This window comes from Camelus ferus, chromosome 10, assembly GCF_009834535.1.
Source record: "Camelus ferus isolate YT-003-E chromosome 10, BCGSAC_Cfer_1.0, whole genome shotgun sequence".
In the NCBI taxonomy this organism is placed as follows: Eukaryota; Metazoa; Chordata; class Mammalia; order Artiodactyla; family Camelidae; genus Camelus; species Camelus ferus.
In genome coordinates this window covers 42,934,990-42,954,394 of record NC_045705.1, presented here as the reverse complement: position 1 = coordinate 42,954,394, position 19,405 = coordinate 42,934,990, and the positions used below count along the sequence as shown (strand labels likewise).

Sequence of the window (19,405 nt, the reverse complement as noted above, 5' to 3'; positions counted from 1 at the left end):
GAATACTGTTTTGTAATTCCCTCACTGGGGTGCGTTGTGTAGCTGGAAATTCTCTTTCTAATAGTAATAATAATTCTTGCACTCCAGCTTGGCTATCTCTTTCATGAAATGTGGCCATTCCTCCTTATGAATGCTGTTCCATTAGCGTTGCAGCTAAAATACCTAAAGTATGCATTTGGGCTTCTCCATTCCTTTCTTTTGAGAATCTGATGCGCAAAGAGCTCCTCTGTTCTTTTCAAGTCCCACCACTGGAAGAATGGTCCACAGATCCAATGAAGACATTGTCGTGATTGGAGGGGCTGTTGTTCAAAAAATTAACACAAAATCTTAATACACTGGAAATTTTAAACTGTGTCAAGTCAACTTAGCAGAGATTTAGCTATGCCAGTGAGCAGTGATTTTAACTATTCTTGGCTGCTTAAACAGGGCAGCTATGAACTATGACAAATGTAGATTTTTCAAAGCAATACAGAATACTAAAACAGAGGAACCTTAACAAGTATAAACCACACACTCTTTCTTAGCCATTCCAAAAAGAGGCAAAGCGATTATTAATATTTTACTTTTTAAAATAATTATTAATATAATTTTGTGCACTTCATACTGTCACTTTTTAAATACTGCAGAAAAGAGATTTAAAGTTATACTAGAAACACTTGTGCTTTGATAGGCTCATGTAGGTAGAATTCATAGCTCAAGACCTGCATCCACTGTCATCTCTTTCTTCCTCCCATTACAGCTATCCTCAGGTGCCAAATGTTTTTGATTTTTAAATAAGGATAGTAATAAAAGGAGGAGGTGTCCTATAAATTTAAAGTTTAGTTGACCCAGCCTTATACTAAAGATAGCCTTATGAAAAAGATTTGCTGTGAGGCAGAAGTATATTTTTAGCAGAGAGAAAAATAAAACCTTTTTCCTTTAGTGCAATATCCTTATTTTGGTAAGTGTTCTTTATTTCACATCTACTTAAAAAGGGAATTGAGAAATGAATATATCCATTAGCATAATTTATCATAATTTAGCAAAACTTTTAAAACTTAGAAAAATATACTATTCAACTTCACTTTCCTGGTAACTGTATATTAAGTTATATTGAATCAAATCTCCCAATTTAAATCATTAAAAGCTAACATTAATTTCCTAAAATATAAAATTTTAAAAATCAAACCTCCCATGTGTATTTGAAAATAACATTGTCGGAGCCCCTTGACCCCAAGCATTATAATGAGACTCCCGAAACAGTGACTCTACCTAAGGTTTATGGCTTCACTGAAAGCAAAAGCCTGCCTCGACTTGAAAACACAAATGTAAATGTTTTGCAGTATTAATATCATGAGATCCTCATCAAAAGGGTAGCATTCACCTGGGGATTACTGTCTTGATTCCTTAGGCATTGAAACCTTTCTAAGTATGCTCTTCTATCTTAAGTTTTAAAATCTGTTTCATAAAACCCTTATGTTGGTTTCCATTTTGTTCTCAAATACAACTTCACTGTGTTGACCAACAGGAGAATGTTTTTAAACCTCTCTCCATGATCAAATCCCTTTTCTAATTTTTTAGTAACATGTTCCTTTAAAAAGTACACTACCTTGTGAGAAAATTCATTAAAGAGTAAAATTTAATGCAAATAAATTGCCATCTAATAATTCTATATGAAATAATAGTCAACTATAATGAGAAAAATAATTTACCCAATTAGAGGAGAACAAGATGTATTTTTCTGTGTATTTATATACCCTTCACCACTTCATTCAATGCATTGTATAATACATAATATTATTAGTAATGCATTCTTGGAATCTTTTATTTTGGAATGATGCTAACTCTGTCTCTTTGCCAATTCTAATACCAGGTTCCAAGTAATAAATCTACAATACAAAGAGAACTGAATATTCACTCTAGGGCTAGGACATGAACTTCACCATTCATTTGAGTACCTATTTTCATTGAATTTCCTTGAAACACGTCTGTTCCTGGTGCCCAGTGATAATTCAGTCGGGACCAGTGTGACTGAAAGGAAGGGGAAAGTACAGTGAAATGCTGAGGCTCAGAAAAGTGACCCTAAAGGACAGTCTGGTCCCAGGATGAAAAAAGAAGACCTGGTTTGATCCAGCTGTATGGGCTATCTAAGCCGTCCACCTGTTCTTCTGTTGTGAGGAGGCGTGGGGGCGGCCTGAGAAGACCATGTCTGCTTCGGGAAGAACATTTCTCTGGGCTAGGGGTGGGGAACAGAAGGGGAGTATGGAAAGGAAAACCATGTGAGATTTGACTGAAGCGAAGAGAAAGCGTAAGCCGCAAGTGTGCTAACCCTTGTTAGTAACAGTCTTTCCCACGTTTCTGCTGTTACCAGCACGTGATCAGGAAGACTAGGCTCTGTTCCCGACTATCAGTGAATTGTGTAAAGGTTCTGCTGTAGTTCTGCGACTTCCAAACCAGGAATTAAACACTTTTTAAGAAAAAAGAAAGAAAAAAAAAAAAAAACATTTCCTGTGCTAGTCTCCCGGCAAAATGTACATGTTTTGGAGACTTCAAAAGTATTATCTGAGTTCACATTTAGCCACAGCTTATTAATAACCCTCAAGCTGTCAGAATCTCTGTAGTTACCATTTACAATTTTATACTGTGAAAAAATACAGATCAGTGAAAAGCATAAAGGTAAGTCGGCATTCACTTTAAAGAGGGTCTAAGGCCTGGGAGATTGTCTACTATCTGTCGAAGAATGAGGCATGTATAAAAACAGCTGGCTGAATTTCACTGATCTTCCCAATGTGAACAAATATACTATGTATATTGTGTGTATTTCTAGAACTCAATGGCAGCTGCTGGTGGTGTTGTAATTAGAAATCTATATAGAATATAGATGTTTTAGAGAGATGGTGCCAATCCTAAAAGATTTGTGTGGGCTACAAGTGCTTGTACTTACTTTTTTCTGCACTTTAACTGATTTGGTTTTAAAAGTGTGTGCGCGTGTCTGTTCTTTTTTCTGTTGTTGCAGCTTGTACTATTAAAACAATAGAGAATGTTAAATTATTTTGATGTGAATTGCAAATGATTTTTTTCATAAAGTTTAACATTTTTATCAGCATTGTTTTGCTTTGTACTTGTATAAATGTGTTTTATTTTAGTATTTTAAAATACACTTGCCTGTTTCTCAGTTGTCTAAATCATGTTATAGCTGGTGTTTGTGAAGTCAGTTACTTTTTGAAAAATATTAAAAAAGAAACTATGATATGACTTTAAGATTCTTCCCCTTAAGTGTTTAGAATGTTGTCTTAGTAGTGTTTTCTGTGACCCAAAGAGCCACACTGTTACTTAATTTTAAATTCTGAATGATCTGCACATTTGAATTACAGGGTTTACAAAGCAGCCTGCGGACCATAGATTAAAACAAAAATAAAAACCTACCACAACCCAACCAGAGATGCTGTCCTCAGAGTCACTACAAACACCTTTTAAGACACAAGTAAATGCTTTTATTAAAACAAGGAAGCATGTAGGGAATATAACTTGATCTTTGTGTCTGGAAATACAAATTGTAGATATAGTTTCACAAATATCTGTGTTGATAGAAGTAACATCACAAAAATAGTATAGATGATGTGTGTGTGTATATGTGCACAAACCAACATACATCTAGATAGATATTTTACTTTTGAGTCCATCTATATATATGTTTGTGTGTATATGTGTGTTTGTGTGTGTGTGGGCATATTCATATAATTTTGCAAAAAAAAAATTATTTGTCAAATCACTTCTTACTTTGATAGATTCTTAAGCAAATTTACACTCCCTGAACACAAATTAGCTAAATCATAAAAACATAATGTAGACTAGGTGCATGATGTGTGGAAGAGAAAGACAATGTACATTTTAAAATACTGCTTCTCGCTGCTTTCCCCCCTTGTATTATTTATACACATTTAATATATATGCACTTTCTTATACATATGTAAATTGATACAAAATATGTTTGCTCTTAAAAAAGATTCCTAGGTGACTTACTAATTCACTTTTCCAATTCATCTGATTGAATTGTGTATGTTTATATCAATTTCTTTCTTACATTTAGTCCTAGTATTTGCTACAGTAAATACATGTAACAATACATCTATGTAAAATTGGTCATTCTACTTTTATTCCCAAGTATATATGCATATTTCTTTAACAATTGGAACACAAATAAATTCAACCATTCAGAACTTAGAGTCTCATCACCTGTGATCACACATATGCACACAATTGTTTACTGTAGCAAATACTAGAACTAAATGTAAGAGAGAAGTTGATATAAACATTTATAATTAAATTAGATGTTAATTGAAAAAGTGAATGAGTAAGTTTCCTATGGTTAGTAATTAATAAAAGTAAATACATAATATTCAATAACAAGAATGTAACAAAGGCATGGCATTTGAATCAGGGTATTTAAAACTGGGAAGGGAGAAAAAAAAAGGAAGGATTTTTAAAATATACAAACTAAACTGTGTATGACTTTGGTCAAGAGCCTCCTTCAGTTCTGGAACCTCTTCCACTCAGACAAGCCCACTTCTGCTGGTCTTCTTTTTCCTTCTAGAAGCTGAAACAGTTGTCTTAAATCAATGTCTCCAAGATTTTCAAAGTTATTCTAGGGCCTTCATGCCATTAGGACAGCACAGACACCCATTTTAATTTCTACGTCTCTTTTTTTATTGTGGTAATAACACTTATCATGAGATCCACTCTTAAAAATTTTTAAGTGTACAATACAGTATTGTTAACTTTAGGCAACAACTTTGTATAGATCTTATTAATCTTGCATAACTGAAATCTTACACCCATTGACTAGCAACACCGCATTTCCCCTTAACCCCTGGCGAGAGTTAGACTCTGAGTTAGACTACTTGAGATACCTCATATAGCAGGACTCATGCAGTGTTTGTCCTTCTGTAATCAGCTTATTTCACTTAGCACGTGCCCGCAAGTTTCATCCAGCTTGTTGCATAAGGCAGGATGTCCTTCTTTCTGAGGCTGAATAATTTTCCAGTGTATTTATATTATCACATTCTCTTTGTCCATTCATCCACTGATGGACAATTGAGGCTGTTTCCACCACTTGGCCATTGTGAATAACTAAAACTGAATTAAATATTTAAATGCATGTTGCCCAAGACCCTTCTAGAGGGTATCTTTTTTTGTTGTTTGCTTTTAGAGAAGTCTGTGCATTTAATCGGCCCAGCAGGCTACTTGAGAGGGATAGAAGGGAGTGAGTGTGTGGCCCCGATGCCAGGCTGTCTGTGCTTCAGGAGCCTGCAGGTGATGGGGAACTCGCCCAGGTAGTTGTGGATCTTCTCCTGATTTCCACCTGGCTGAATGTCTTCCATTGTAGGTACACGTGGGATGATCACATCCTGCAGGTGCGTCTTCATCACTTCTGGCTTCTCCAGGGCTAGTGCTTCTTTCCTGGCCTTGGGCAGGCCCTTCAGCAGGAAGTGCTGCTTTTTATAACGGTTGGGTTCAGCCACCGTCTGGTGCCAGGTGCTGGCAGCTGCACCAGCTCACCAGCTGCCCGGAGGACACGCCCCGCAGCTGGTGGCGTCCACGTCGTGGTAGGTGAACTTGCAGGAGATCTGCTTCTTTTCCTGCTCCGCTTTCATCATCTTGTCGGTTGTTCAGAAAGCATTTTTTCTTTATTTCCGTTGCATTTATTACTAGTATTTAAAAAGATTGGAAAAAATTCATTCCAAGTCGTTCAATGGCTGTCATCCCTCTCTCTTGCCCACACAACTCCAGACCCATTTACTCTGGGCCAGTTCAAAACTGAACCTGTTTACTGTTTCACAGACAGCAAGCAATGCAGGGGGCAAAGTTACTATCTGGATTCCACCCAAAGGTTGGCCAGGTAGAGAGTCACAGAATTCAAACAAAAGGGCTGGTGGCCTCCCAATGACGTAGTCTAAGTAAACAGGCTGGAAAGGATATAGAATATGGAACATCTCACCAGCTTCAGTCAAACCCAGAGTAACAGACACCGGGAGAAGGATGAAAGACCAGGGAAGCACTTTTCCTCTGGAAAGTTTCACAATTCTCCCATGTTGGGAGGTGGGGGAAGTCCAGAAGACGCCAAGAGCCTCACTCATTTTGGCAGAAAAACTTACCTCCAATGTTGGTAAGTCACAAAAATGCCACAGGCACCAAGAAAGTCTAGGAGAGGATGCACAGCTAAGAATGAGATGTGTGTGAATTATATTTTCATTCAGGCTACTAAACACTATTAGGCACTGAGTTGCTTTTGACTGTTTTTCAACTTAATATTGGTTTAAATATAAACGTGTCTGGTTCAACTTAGAAACAAATCACTAACATTATAAATATAGGCAATTTGATTTTTTAAACTCCAAATACACTTGCTAACATTAGATCATGAAAGCAAGTTGTTTTTGCCACAATAAATAATGTCATTTCAACCTACCTTTAAATTACACTCAATATCTAAACTACACATGAAATAATCCCAAGTCTTATTTTGTCATCAAAACACGATTTTTCTTCTGAATATAATTTAGAGTAAATTTTAAGAAGCTTTTAGATAAATGGAAAAGAATTGAAATTTGCATTTTTATATAATTTATTCAAGCAACAAATCCTTCATGGGTGTCTGCTATGGGCCAAGGCAATTTTCTAGATTCTCAGGGTCCAGCAATGAACAAAACAAAAATTATGTTTACATGGACCTTACTTTTTATTATGTATGTGAATATGTGTGTGCTGGTGGAAGAGACAAAATTCAAAAATTAAAAAGCAAAGTCTATACTTCAATTAAAAAAAGAAAAGTCTAGTGTATGTTAGAAATTGGTAAGTGTTGTGGAGAAAAACAAAGTCAGTAAAGGAGACAATTTCAGGAAACGGGAATAATTTTAAATATGCTTATCACGAAAGATTTTACATGTAGGTGATATCTGAGCAAAGACTCAAAGGAGGTACAAAAGCAAATCGTGAACATATCTGGGGAAAGAACACTGCAGGCAGAGGAAACAGTAAGTGCAAAGATCCTGAGGAAGGAGTAAGTCTGGAAATGTTAGAAATTGCAACAAGTCTAGTGTGGCTGAAAGAGACTGAGCCCGGAGTAGGGCAGTAGGAGCTGATTTCAGTAAGCCCAGAGTCAACTCATAAGAGCCTTGTGAGCCAATACAAGGAAGTTGGCTTTTATGCTGAGAGTTTCGAGCAAAAGAATTCCATTATCTGACTTATTTTAAAAGGGTCAGTCTGGAAGCCTTGGAGTAAATTGTGAGGAGGCAAAGTTAGAAGCAGGGAGGCTGGTAAGAAGAAATAATAATGACGTATAGGTCATGGTGGTGGCCGTGGAGGACATGAGAAGTGGTTCTAGTTTGAGTGTGTGTATAAGGTAGGCTCATCAAGATGTGCTGATGGACAGGATGTTGGGCTTTAAAGAAAGAGGAGTAGGGAATGGCTCCAAGGTTTTTTGTGGCCAAGATAGAGCTGCCCGAATTGCGTTAGGAAAGGCTGCAATTAGAGCAGATTTTGGAGAAAGGATCAGGACATGTTGAGTCTGACATATCTATTAAGGAAGATGATAGGAGGGGGAGAGTATAGCTCAGTGGTAGAGCACATGCTTAGCATGCACAAGGTCCTGGGTTCAGACCACAGTACCCCCTCCAAACATAACCAAATAAATAAATCTAATAACCTCCCCTCTCAAAAAAAAAGAAGAAGAAAGAAAAAGAAAAGAAAAGGAAGATGGTTGGGTATTAGAGTTTAGAACTCAGGGAAGAAGTCTAGGCTGAACCTATAAAACACATATTAATTACTGAAGATAATATAAGAGCAAATCCTAGTATACACTATGTAATTATTACATAATACTTAAAGATAAAAATTAAATTATCTAACTTAGAACTATTTCTTAAGCATTTACTATCTACACATTATAATTTTTTAATTCTAAGGAATGTTGTGAGTTTATATATCACTGTGAAAGTGACAGTATTTAAGCCGGCAGAACAGAGTAACTTGCCCTGGGACATGCCAACACCTGAAGGACAGGGGCCACTGGAACCCTTAAGACACACCGAAACAAGTTGTGGTTATCTAGGAGAGCTTCCTAGAGAAAGTGATGCTGGAGGCAGGATTTGAAGGACTACTATGCATAGGATATTCTTGGCAAAGCAAATAGCATATACAAATGCAGTAAGTGTGAAGTTCAACCATCTATGACAAAGGGATGTGGCAGGATTCAATATAGAGCTCTAGGGAAGAAGCATCAGAAAAATGTCTAAGAAGGTGAAAAAAGAGGAGAGGATAGGAGAGAAAAGGGAAGGAAGGGAGGGAGGAAGGAAGGAAGGAAAAGAAAGGGAAGGAAGGAAAGAAAGAAAGAAAAACAGAAAGAAAGAAAAGAAAGAAAGGAAGAGGAAGAAACCGAAAGAAAGGACAAACAGAAGAAGAAGAAGAGAGAGAGAAGAAAGAAAGAAAGAAAGAAAGGAAGAAAGAAAGAAAGAAAGAAAGAAAGAAAGAAAGAAAGAAAGAAAGAAAGAAAGAAAGAAAGAAAGAAAGGAAGGAAGGAAGGAAGGAAGGAAGGAAGGAAGGAAAGAAAGGAAAGAAAGAAAGAGAAGGAAAGAAGAGAAGAGGAAAGGAAAGGAAAGGTGGGCTTACATGTTTTGTTGAGGAGTTTAGACTTTATTTTTAAGGTGATAAAAGGCTACTGAAAGTTTTATAGAGCAGATTGGCATGAACAGGTTTTTAAAATAATATATGATGGTGAGAAGAGAAACAATGGAAAAGAAATGGGGAAGGCAAGCTAGGGGCAGATGGATGCATTAGGAGGCAATCTACTTGACAAATAATGAGAGCAGAACTGTGCAGATGGTGAAGAAGTGGTGAATTTAGGAACCCTATGAGGGAGAACTGATATAAATTAGTGACTGGCTGGGTGGAGAGAGCTGGAGAGGGCTAGGATGACACCCGGGTGTCTGCCGGGGTTATTAACGGAGACAGCGGATATCACCAGGTCAGACAACACATCGGGAGGAGCAGGTTTGTGATGAGTCCTGATTTGGAGCTGAGATGACTGTGAAACTGTAATCAACATGTCCAGCAAGTAGTGGACGGTAAGGGGAGAGCTCGGAAAGAGAAAAAACTAGGATCACAGAAAGTAACAGGTGGCTAATGCCAAAAGGTAATTGAAAAGGTGTTAATGAAGGAACTATTTACAAAGGATGAGCAGAGCTAGACAACTAACTAGGGATTTACTGTATGGGTTAGAGCTGTAGGAGAGGGTCATCTGAAAGGCGCTGTGGTCTTTGGGAGCTGGAGAATGCCACATTCCCCCTGTTCAAGGCCGCCCACACATCTCCGATGGGCTGCTTAGAATTATGGCAGTTGACTCTATGAGATACACTTACTCAGGAGAAGGGAGTCAGTCAACTCTAATAGCTGGTCCCTTGCAACAGTCTAGGGAGACTGCCCCATTAACAACACTTAAACCAATTGTCCTTGCATTAAGACAGCATTACATTTCCAAGTAACACTGATTTAAACACTGTTTCTATAATCCTAACTTCCTAACAACTAATGCAATTAGTTAAACCTGCATATTATTAAAATTAGAAGGAAACATAGAGATCACCCACTAAAGTGTACTATTATCACATCTCTGGATGTGCACATATCTAGGAACTAACACATAAAGGGGATATGAGGCACTAAAAAACAAACACAACTATAAGGCATTCATTTTATAATAAAACAATCAGACATTGTGTGACTGGAATGAAAATAAATTCATATGATTTTTTTTAATTAAAGTACAGTCAATTACAATGTGTCAATCTCTGGTATACAGCACAATGTCCCAGTCATGCATATACATACATATATTTGTTTTCATATTTTTTTCCGTTAAAGGTTATTACAAGACATTGAACATAGTTCCCTGTGCTATACAAAAGAAACTTTTAAAATATGTTTTTAGATATGACTTTTAAAGATAAAATAGAAGTTTTGAAACCATTTCATACGTTCCTGTTCTTAATCCATGAAGAAAAATTTGAGAAGCATTATTTCTACTTCTCTCTTTGGCCTTGATATTGGAGTCCACAAACCCAACTCTGTCAATTTAAAATCTGCATGACCTGGGGCAAATTATTAAAATTCTCAGAGCCTTGGATGTCTCATTTGTCCCACGACGATAATATCTAATATGAGTGTTGTTATGAGGATGAAATGAAATTATTTATGTTAAACACCCAGCATAGTGCTTGGCAACCTGGTGTCTAAATGTGCACTCTTTGCATTATCAGCAATCCTTCCACTAGGGATGTGGTTGCAGTGTGTGGCTGATTTGCCCAATGCCACAATTAGTTTGTGAACGAGGACCAAGAAAGGGTAAGACTGAGCATCTGCTATGTGACTGTCACTGGGCATGGAACATACATCATGCCATTTAATCCATACAAAAGCCCTTGTGCATTAGACTAGAGCTCACTTCCTAGCTCCCATTCCAGGGGCTTTCTGCCCCAGCATGCTGATTCTCTGTGGTCTGGATCCTCTCCTTGCTCATCACGTAGTTGCATCAGCTTGCAGTGACAGAGAAGCCCGTAGAGACATTCACATCGAATTTGCCTCTTGCTGCAGCCTCTCTCCTGCTTACCATGCTGACAGTCGACGGCGGAATCGTATGTGGATGCGGTTCTGGAGAAGCAGAACAGAGCAGCTGGCAGGCCAGGGTCAGAAAGGCACTCAGATTCAAATGATTTTAGAATATTGGAATCGGCCTTGAAAATCTTTCTACCTTCCAGCTTGTTTCCTAGAGAGAATAATTTAGGATGGTCCCAGATGATTTCTCACTGTTCTTAACTGAGAATATCATATGCTTATGCAGTTGCTAACTTGGAAAACACTAGCAGCAAAGGAGTGAGACATGGTATGTGGCAGTGTTTCCCTCAGCATTCTCCAGAAATGAGTCTGACACACTTCTGGCTCAGAAGCCCTGGCCAAGGGATTGCAGTCATGGCTAGCATCATCCATCTGTGGACAATATGCTAAAAATCCATTCTGCCAACAGATAGGCTAGCCTACATGGGATGGTATCTTTACACTAAGGGTAAACGGTCTTCTTTCAAGGTTATTCCATTATACCCCTTCTTGCCCCGCCAGGACCACTTTGATTAATTTATTTTAAGTCGGTTTTGCTGACACTGCTGCTCAGGAAGGGCATGCAAATCATGAAGAGAGACATTCAGGGAAACATACACCTGTCTGAACCAGGCAAACAATGCAATGTAAGTTCACCTTGCCGTGTGTCTGCCCTTGACCAAAGTGACAAATCATTTCTGGACAAAGAATGGTCAGAGAGGAAGAAGAGGGAAAGGATAAAGCTTAGCAAGTTTTTACCTAACATTCTTATTTTAGAGGTTTCAATAAATCAAGGGTTCATGAATTGTATCCAGAATTCTTGCAAATGGAAGAAATAGAGGGTTGGTCCAAGTGTTTCAGAGTTCTAAGTATGGCAAGTTTTCTACAAAGAGCAATGGACTTAAGGAGTCCTCAGCTCTGTTTAGTAACACTGTTGACTAACAGTCACAGAAGTCTTGTTAGTAAGATTCTGCAGGATTAATGGTGCCTAAAGCAAAATAATGTTTGTCATCAATGCCATTTATGAGTTGTTAATTATTATTATTAATTTTAATAATAATAAATCCATCCTAAGGAAGATTTTTAATGTAGTTCTATTTTATAAAATTTTATTTGTTTTAGTTTTTATTTGGGAGGGGTAATTAGGTTCATATATTTATTTACTTAATGGAGGTGCTGAGGATTGAACCCAGGACCTTGTGCATGCTAAGCATGCACTCTACCACTTGAGCTATACCCTACCCCCCATCCTAAATAAGATTTTTATCAGTTTTGACAGGAACACAATCAGACAGCTAATAGGCTAAAATGCTAAAACTTAAACTAGGTCTTCTAACTTTTGGTCTTGGGGTAAGGGCTACCTTCGTGACACCCCATTGCCTCCTCCTTTTCACTGCACTCCTGCTGTATCTCAGCAATTTGCAAAAGAAGTTGCGCTTCCAGATCGCAGGTAGGCATGGCTAAGTGTGCCCGTGTCTTAGGGAAGCACAGTCGTGGAGTTAAGTTTTCCTCTCACCGTCCCCCCCCGCTGTGTCTGCTTCGGGCCAGAATGGCGTTAGCCGTCAGCTGCTCTGGCTCCGTAGGTTAGAGTGTGAGAAAACAGTGTGAAAGCAGAGGTACTCTAGTCCGAATAAGCACTGGATAAACAGTGCTTATTAAATTAAAAGGCAAACAGACAGACCGTGACCCGGATTTGGGTCCAGCAGAACTGGGATAAAATTCGAGTCTCGTCACCAACTAACTGTGCGATCTGAGGCCAAGAAATTTAATTTCCCTGAGCCAGAGTTTTACTTTCTATAAATAAGGATAATAATAGCACCAAGCCCATCCCAAGATTGCGCTGATAATAAACTAATGTAATCGTGTATATACGAATGCCTTTGTTGTCATAAAGAATTATAAAATGATTAGCCATTAGCTGTTATAGTCGATATTAAAATGCTAAAATGTTTCTGCTCAATCTGCTGTCAACTCTGTTCTAATTGCTCAGCCAAAACTGCACCCTCAGCTCCGTTCTTTCCTTCCTTCCTGTTTCATACCTTAATCACTGTCAGTTGGTCTACATTCAAAATATGTACAGAATCAGAGCCCTTCACACCAGTCTACTTCCACCTGGTTCAAAACACCATCCTCTCTCGTCTGGACTTCAGCAGTAGCCTCCTTCTAACAGGCCTCTGCTTCCACCTCTGCTTCTTCCCCTCCCCCACCCCCAATTTTTCCAGCACAAAAGCCAGAGAGATTCCTTTCACTACATGTCATGACACTCCTTTGCTCATAGCCTTCCAGAATCTTTCCAATGACTGAGAATAGAAGCTGAAATACTTACAACAGCCTCTGAGGTCCTTTTAGTTCTTTATGGCTGTCTTGCTAACGAATCAGAATGTATATATCGACACAATCCGCGGTCTCTGAAGACTAAGAGACAATGAAACCATTCACCTCCAGCTTTCACCTCCCACAGGGCTTAGAGTCAAGCCAGTTTCCTATGTGTTGTTATTTCTTTCCTAGTTTGCAAGATGCAGCTTTGAACCAGGCTCTCAAAGTTCTAGAAACCAACCTTTCAACACAGGCGACACCTGGCACCCACATGGAGCCCACCCAGGCTCAGGGGAACCACCTTACAGTCAAGTCAAGGGAAAGAGCAGAGCGGACTTCTGGTCTAAGCCCAAAAGAGACCAAGCCACAATGTCAGGCCTCTGTGTCCAGGTGCATGGTGTTCCCTTGGCCTGGACTGCTATTTCTCATTTGTCACTTGTCAAAACCCTACCCTCCAGTCAAGGCTGACCTTATACAACACTGTCATCCTGGGTCCTTAACTAATCTATCCAATCTTCCTCTTCCCCACCAAAGCTTCTCCTCCTCAATTAGCTTGTAAGTCATTTTCCCCATCTTAAACCACTGAGCAAATCTGGTGAGTACTGATAGATTGTCACTTCCTTGAAGACAAAATGAGTAACAGTAGCTCATTATAACATTAATTCTCAAGGCCAGGAGGGAAAAGATCCTTCAGAATTTCGTGGGGATTAAAGGGTGATGGGAGAAGACAGCAGGGTAAAACGTCCTCTCAGAGAGCTCTTTGCTCTCCGTACCCCACCGCTCCTAGCCTCATGTCAGTGCACTGACTATATTAGGATGTTGGAAGTTGTAGACTGGACCAGTAACTCCCTAGAGCAGGGCGGGTCACAGAGAGTCGTCCAGCAGAATCATCCAGGGTAAATTTTAAATATCTGGATTCCTGCGCTACTAAGCTGGAAGTCCCTAGAAATTCATTATGAAGTATAAATTAAGATCAAGATTGAGTAAGATTAAGATTGAAGTCCTGAGCCTGGATTTAGGTATAGGATTCAGCACCAAATAATCAGCAAAGTTTGGCAATAACTGACTTAGGAGTGAATTTAATAGATTTTTGAGGGGAAATGGGGACTGTAAATGATAGACGGGAAATAAATATAAGGGAAAGGAGATGTAGAGAGTCATCAGTGTGACCAGCATGGCACAACAGAGGAGACCTAGCTACAGGGTACCGCTTTCCAGTTGAAGGTCATCTGATTTTCTTTGGGAGGTGGGGAAAAATTTAGTTTCGGCTTGGATGACCACAGGGAATGAATACATGGGCCGAAGATTACAGAGTCCTTTCCTATGGAAATTATATTTCTCAGTGTACGTTAATAAATCAACATGCTAGTAACTTTAAATTAGTCTATGTAGGCTTGTTTACTGTGAGTCTGTTCTAAGAGACACATCTGTTATCATTATGCTAACAAAATTAGGTTTCTGAATCTGCAAACCTCCAGGCCTTGAAAGAGAGGACCAGGCAGAGGTTCACCCCATTAAAAGCCCACACATCAGTAGCTGGTGGAAGCCCCTAAGTACCCTAACATCATTTACTCATTAATATATAATTAATACATGAAAAATGAACAATAGGGAAGAGCTGGGAACTTAGATACAGGTCTTGACACTGTGACCAATTTGCTTTGTAATATTGGTCACTAGTAAGTACTACATAGATGCTCAACTGCTATGTGCCAGGTATGGTCCTTGACATCTTATATGCATCATTTTGTTTAATTATCCCACAAACCCTGAAAAAGAGTTACCATTAGATACCTACACACCTTAGCAATTCTCTCCTTTGTACTTAGAAGGACAGCCCAAATTTGATTTCAGGTTCTCGATGCATGGAATGTACACAAAATGACTGGAGCTTTGGCAGCTGCCTTGGGTTCTAATGTGACTTTAAGGAAGGAAATCCCTTGCTAAAGACGCAGAATAGAAATAACTTTGTTCCTGATACTAGAAGACACTGTACATTCCCTGAATGGTCTCCCTCTGTAATTCTTTCACAGAAGAAAGAAATAAACCACTATAATTTGGGGTTTTCTTTTTATGCTGCCACGCATAATCCAAAGTGCTACAAAATTGGATTCTCGTTTTTGATTTAGGAAACCAGGTACAGAGAGGTTATGTAATTTACCTGACATTACACTGCTAGTGAGTACTGAGCAGAAATTATTCACAAGGCAATATGATTCTAAGGCCAATGTTCTTGAGTTTATGTTATAGGATCTCAAAAAAAAAAAAAGAAGATATTTTTGCTTTCATGTTTGGTATAGAAAAGGCGAACTAGCATCTCTTACCCTTTTTTACGTGTCAGGCATTGCGCTAAGCATTGTCAGATATGTTACCTTGTTTATCTTTTAAGCTTGGGTTTCTCTATATCTAAAAATTAGGTGATATAAGTAAATTACTTCTTCTTTTCACTTCAATATATCAAAACCAAAGACCTTATCCCACAGTCTAGCAGGCAACACTGCCAGTCTACAGCCAAGGGGTGACTGAGGTCTCTTCTCCACGTCAGATAGCTCCACCGGAGAAAATGACCTCTTCATCTGTGATAAACACTCATACACGAGATTCAAGCCAAGCTTGCTCTTGTCCTCAGCTTCCCTTTCAAAGTCACTCCCATACTGTGGAAGCAGATTTAGGAACTTAAGACCTATCGGAAACAGGATAAAAGAAATTAGAAATAAATAACTCCCCTGCCAGAGGAAAGAGATGAAAAATGATAGAGAAAAGCCCTTTCTCCAAAGCAGCAACTTCACATCACAAGGTTAAATAAAGAAGGAAGGTGCCGCAGACACATGTACATAGACCACATACAGACAGAGCAAGTAAAAACCGAAATTAAGGCGGAGGGTATAGCTCAATGCCTAGCATGCACGAGGTCCTGGGTTCAATCCCCAGTCCCTCCATTTAAAAAAAAAAAACAACCCTGAAATTAAAGAATTATGAAAATACCAAAGAATACTCTATATTTAAGTACAACTGAAGTGTTAAATGTAAAATTAATTAATTAATTTACTGAAATTTTAAAAAAAGAAGAAAAATGATTATTTAAGCTTGGGATAAAAAAACAGACTTTCTAAGCAGAGCTGCAAGGAAAAGATCCCAAAGGAGAAAAATCAAAATACTTGGTTACTTTAAAACATTAAAAGAAATACAAATGACAAATAGGAAAATGCTGAATTTTATGAAAAATAGAAGAATTGTACATTACAATGATAAATGATCATTTCTCACCCACTAAGCCAACGTATTTAAATGAGAACACTCAATGTTAGGCAAAAGACAATTAAACAGGTCCCAGCTGAAGGTGGGGAAATAAAATATATAGCTTCTCTAAAAAGAATTTTGGCAATAACTGACTATTGACCCAAGAATTCAGACCAAAATTGATCTACAAATATTTTCATTTTTTCAAATATTTTGTCTAGCATGACCTTTGACTCTTTCTTGAAATAAAAACCACTCTTAAATTATGAATATTTACTTCCACTGAAAATCTTTATTTAACAAAACACAAAACCAGCTCTGTAGATGTTCAGAAATGATTTGGTAATGCTAGATTTATCACAAGAGACCTAAAGTTTCCCAAAAGGACTACCTGGAAGTACTCTAAAATACTTCAGAATGTGAATGTTTTAGCATGATGGCTAAGACAAGAATCCCACTCTTTCATTCACTCATCCTTTCAACAAATGGTTTCTGATTATCTACTGTGTGTGAGGCATGGTGCTCAGCACTAAGGATGCAATGGTGAACAGAAAACATATGCAGGTACCACCCTTACGGACCTAGTACAGTGATACAGATAAATTAATCAAATAATTACACAAACTGATGGGGAAATTGCATTTCTAGAGATATCCATGCCTTGAGTGAGGTTATATGGCACTTAGAGAACAGATAATAGAGAAATGAGGCAATGACAAACTCTTACTGTATCAAGTGTGTAATAGAAACTTTTCATTCACAGATTTGACAGTCTTGATTTCAACTACTCCCGGATACACGTGAAGTTCTCCGATATTTAGCTGATGAATGAGGCTGCCTCACTATGGCTTCTTATTCTCTCTTCGTGACTTTGGAAATTTGTGAAAATCTCTCAATTCATCCCTTATGAATCGCAAAAGTCTATCCTACGGTTAGTATTTCTCCCAGGATCGGAACTCTCTGAAAATTAAGGCTTTAAAGAACCTACTGTCTTTAATGGCCAGGAAGTCAGAATCTGCCTCATTCACAACTGTACCTTCCCTCTACACCCACCGCCTACCATATCATAGGTGCCTCATACATGCTTCTTTACTGATGGAGCTACTTGCGTGGTCAGTTTAGAAGAGCCCCAAGGAGGCTGTAAAAAAGTGACTTACAATCCTGTCAGAATTAGCTGGTGGTATTAAAAAAGAATTTTTTTTTTTAGAAAAGAAGGAAAGAAGTCAGGTCTATGTGCACTAACCCATACAAGTATGGAACCAGATTCTCTAGGGGTGGAACTCAAAGATTCTGTGTTTGTTACAGGAGCTGGGTGATTGTGATACAGTCTATTGGAAATCTGTGTAAAAGAACATTTTGGGCAGTGTAAGGATTACTGAATATTATTCTCCTTTTATTTTTTTTCCCATTGACCTTAGCACTGTAAGGAGATGGATGGGACACCATTAAATATGACACTAAGGATGTAAAAAGGTAGAGAAGTACCCCTATATGAATGCCAGAAATATGTAGAAAAAGAAGTAGGAAAGAATCTGTTTATTTATAAGAAAGGCTAGACACACTTCATTTTTCAAAAATAGGAAGATAGCTATTATCAAACTTCACATGCCATTTACTTCCCCAATAATCAAATCACAAAGTATACATTGAATGATAATAAGGTTCCCTACCTCTGCTAGGAGTGGGCAATCTGATTTTATAATATTTGCACCTTGCATCCTGGGGGCATTTAAATAGGGATGTGAATACTTATACAAACATCAGACTGAGAAAATAGTATATAACAGGAAAGGGGGACAGCAAAAAGCTCTTGGGTTCTTTGAGCATCTGTTATAATGAGCTCTGATGATGCTGAGTGATCTACAAACATCTCATTTAAAGATTTGATTATAACCATGTTAGAGATGAGGAAACCAAGCTGTTAAAAGTGGATTGAATCACAAGACTTTCATTCCTGAGTCTATGCTCTTTTCTCAAGTAGACCTGTAACTAGGATGGCACCCCCTGGTTTTCCTCAGGACAGGCCCAATTTATGCCCATTGTCTCAGCAAATCTTTGATGGCATCCACTTCCACTCTCAAAGTCTCCCAGTTTGGGTGAGAATTATGTGGGCTCTACATATGCCTACATATTAGCTCTAAGTAGACTAAAGACACCGAAGATAGGCAAGATTGGCTGGACCTCTACTGGACATACTTTGGAGTCAGACAAATCAACATTCTCATCCCTGAGCATCCACTGAGCAGCAATGCCATGTGTGAGACGGTTACCTAAACTGGAACCTTGGGCCAGTTTCTTCACCTCCTCAGTCTCGTCAACCACAAAATGGAAATAATGCCCCCACAGGACTGTGGTGAGAACTGAAATTTCAGGGAAAACGTTTGCATGACACAAAATAGAGAGTAGAGAAAGAAAAGGGGTTCTCTCCAAGACTCAACAGGGACAGTTTCCCAACTGGCTGTTGACCTTAAGTAACGGAATGAGCCCATACTCCTGAAAACGGACGTGGATAGCCATTCAAACGTAACACACCAAATGCCTCGTGGGAAAGCATTTTCACTTCAAATCACTGTGTTGTTCAACATGTCTGGGTTATGGTTTCTTTCCCGAGAACTAGCATTTGACCTGAAGACGACACGTGCACAAGGCCTTCTCTTTACTCAGTGGAAAGTAACACAGTTCAAACTGTCCAATGTTACCTCGCCACAGCTCTTTTGTGATTTGTTTTGGGATTATAAAAATATCAAATCCCTCAGTTGTAGCCTTTCCACAACTTGTCGGTTCACATTACCCAAGAGGTGACATCTACCCGTCTAATGACTGCAAGTTTTGCGGCCTACCAGTGAGCATATAAAAGCCAGCAAAAAAAAAAAAAAAAAAAAAAATGGCATGTGCTAGGGACTGTTTGTTTGGTTTATTTTTCTTTCTGAATGATTGTCACTTTAGATATTACTGAAGCTGGCATATGAGAAACGTCACCTTAGGTCTCAGCCTTTCACACTATTTCCCTCTCCCGGCTGGCCTTTTTCTTGATCTGATTTTAACCCCTTTCTACCCTAAATGCTTGGTTTTGAGGCACTAATTGAAATGACTGTAATCTCATTCCTAGGCCAGTCGAGTGGGTGTGGGACACAAGTCAAGCCAATGAGATCCTTAAGCATCTTTCCGTATGATAGCCCCCCTCTCCTGCCATAGTTCTTTATCCCTTTATCCATCAAGATGC

The 19,405-nt window shown here is 38.6% G+C and overlaps 1 long non-coding RNA gene across 6 annotated transcripts in view; it reads right to left on the bottom strand.

Moving 5' to 3' along the window:
- Positions 1 to 5,188: 5,188 nt before the first annotated feature.
- Positions 5,189 to 19,405, bottom strand: part of LOC106730635 — a 125,442-nt gene continuing 111,225 nt past the window's right edge. For 3 of the 6 annotated variants that reach the window (XR_004323246.1, XR_004323244.1, XR_004323248.1), the window contains one exon: positions 9,868 to 15,625. This is a non-coding gene — a long non-coding RNA (uncharacterized LOC106730635). Of the gene's footprint in view, positions 5,688 to 9,867; positions 15,626 to 19,405 lie in introns of those variants that run through there. The other 3 variants (XR_004323250.1, XR_004323245.1, XR_004323251.1) reach the window with 3 other exon arrangements.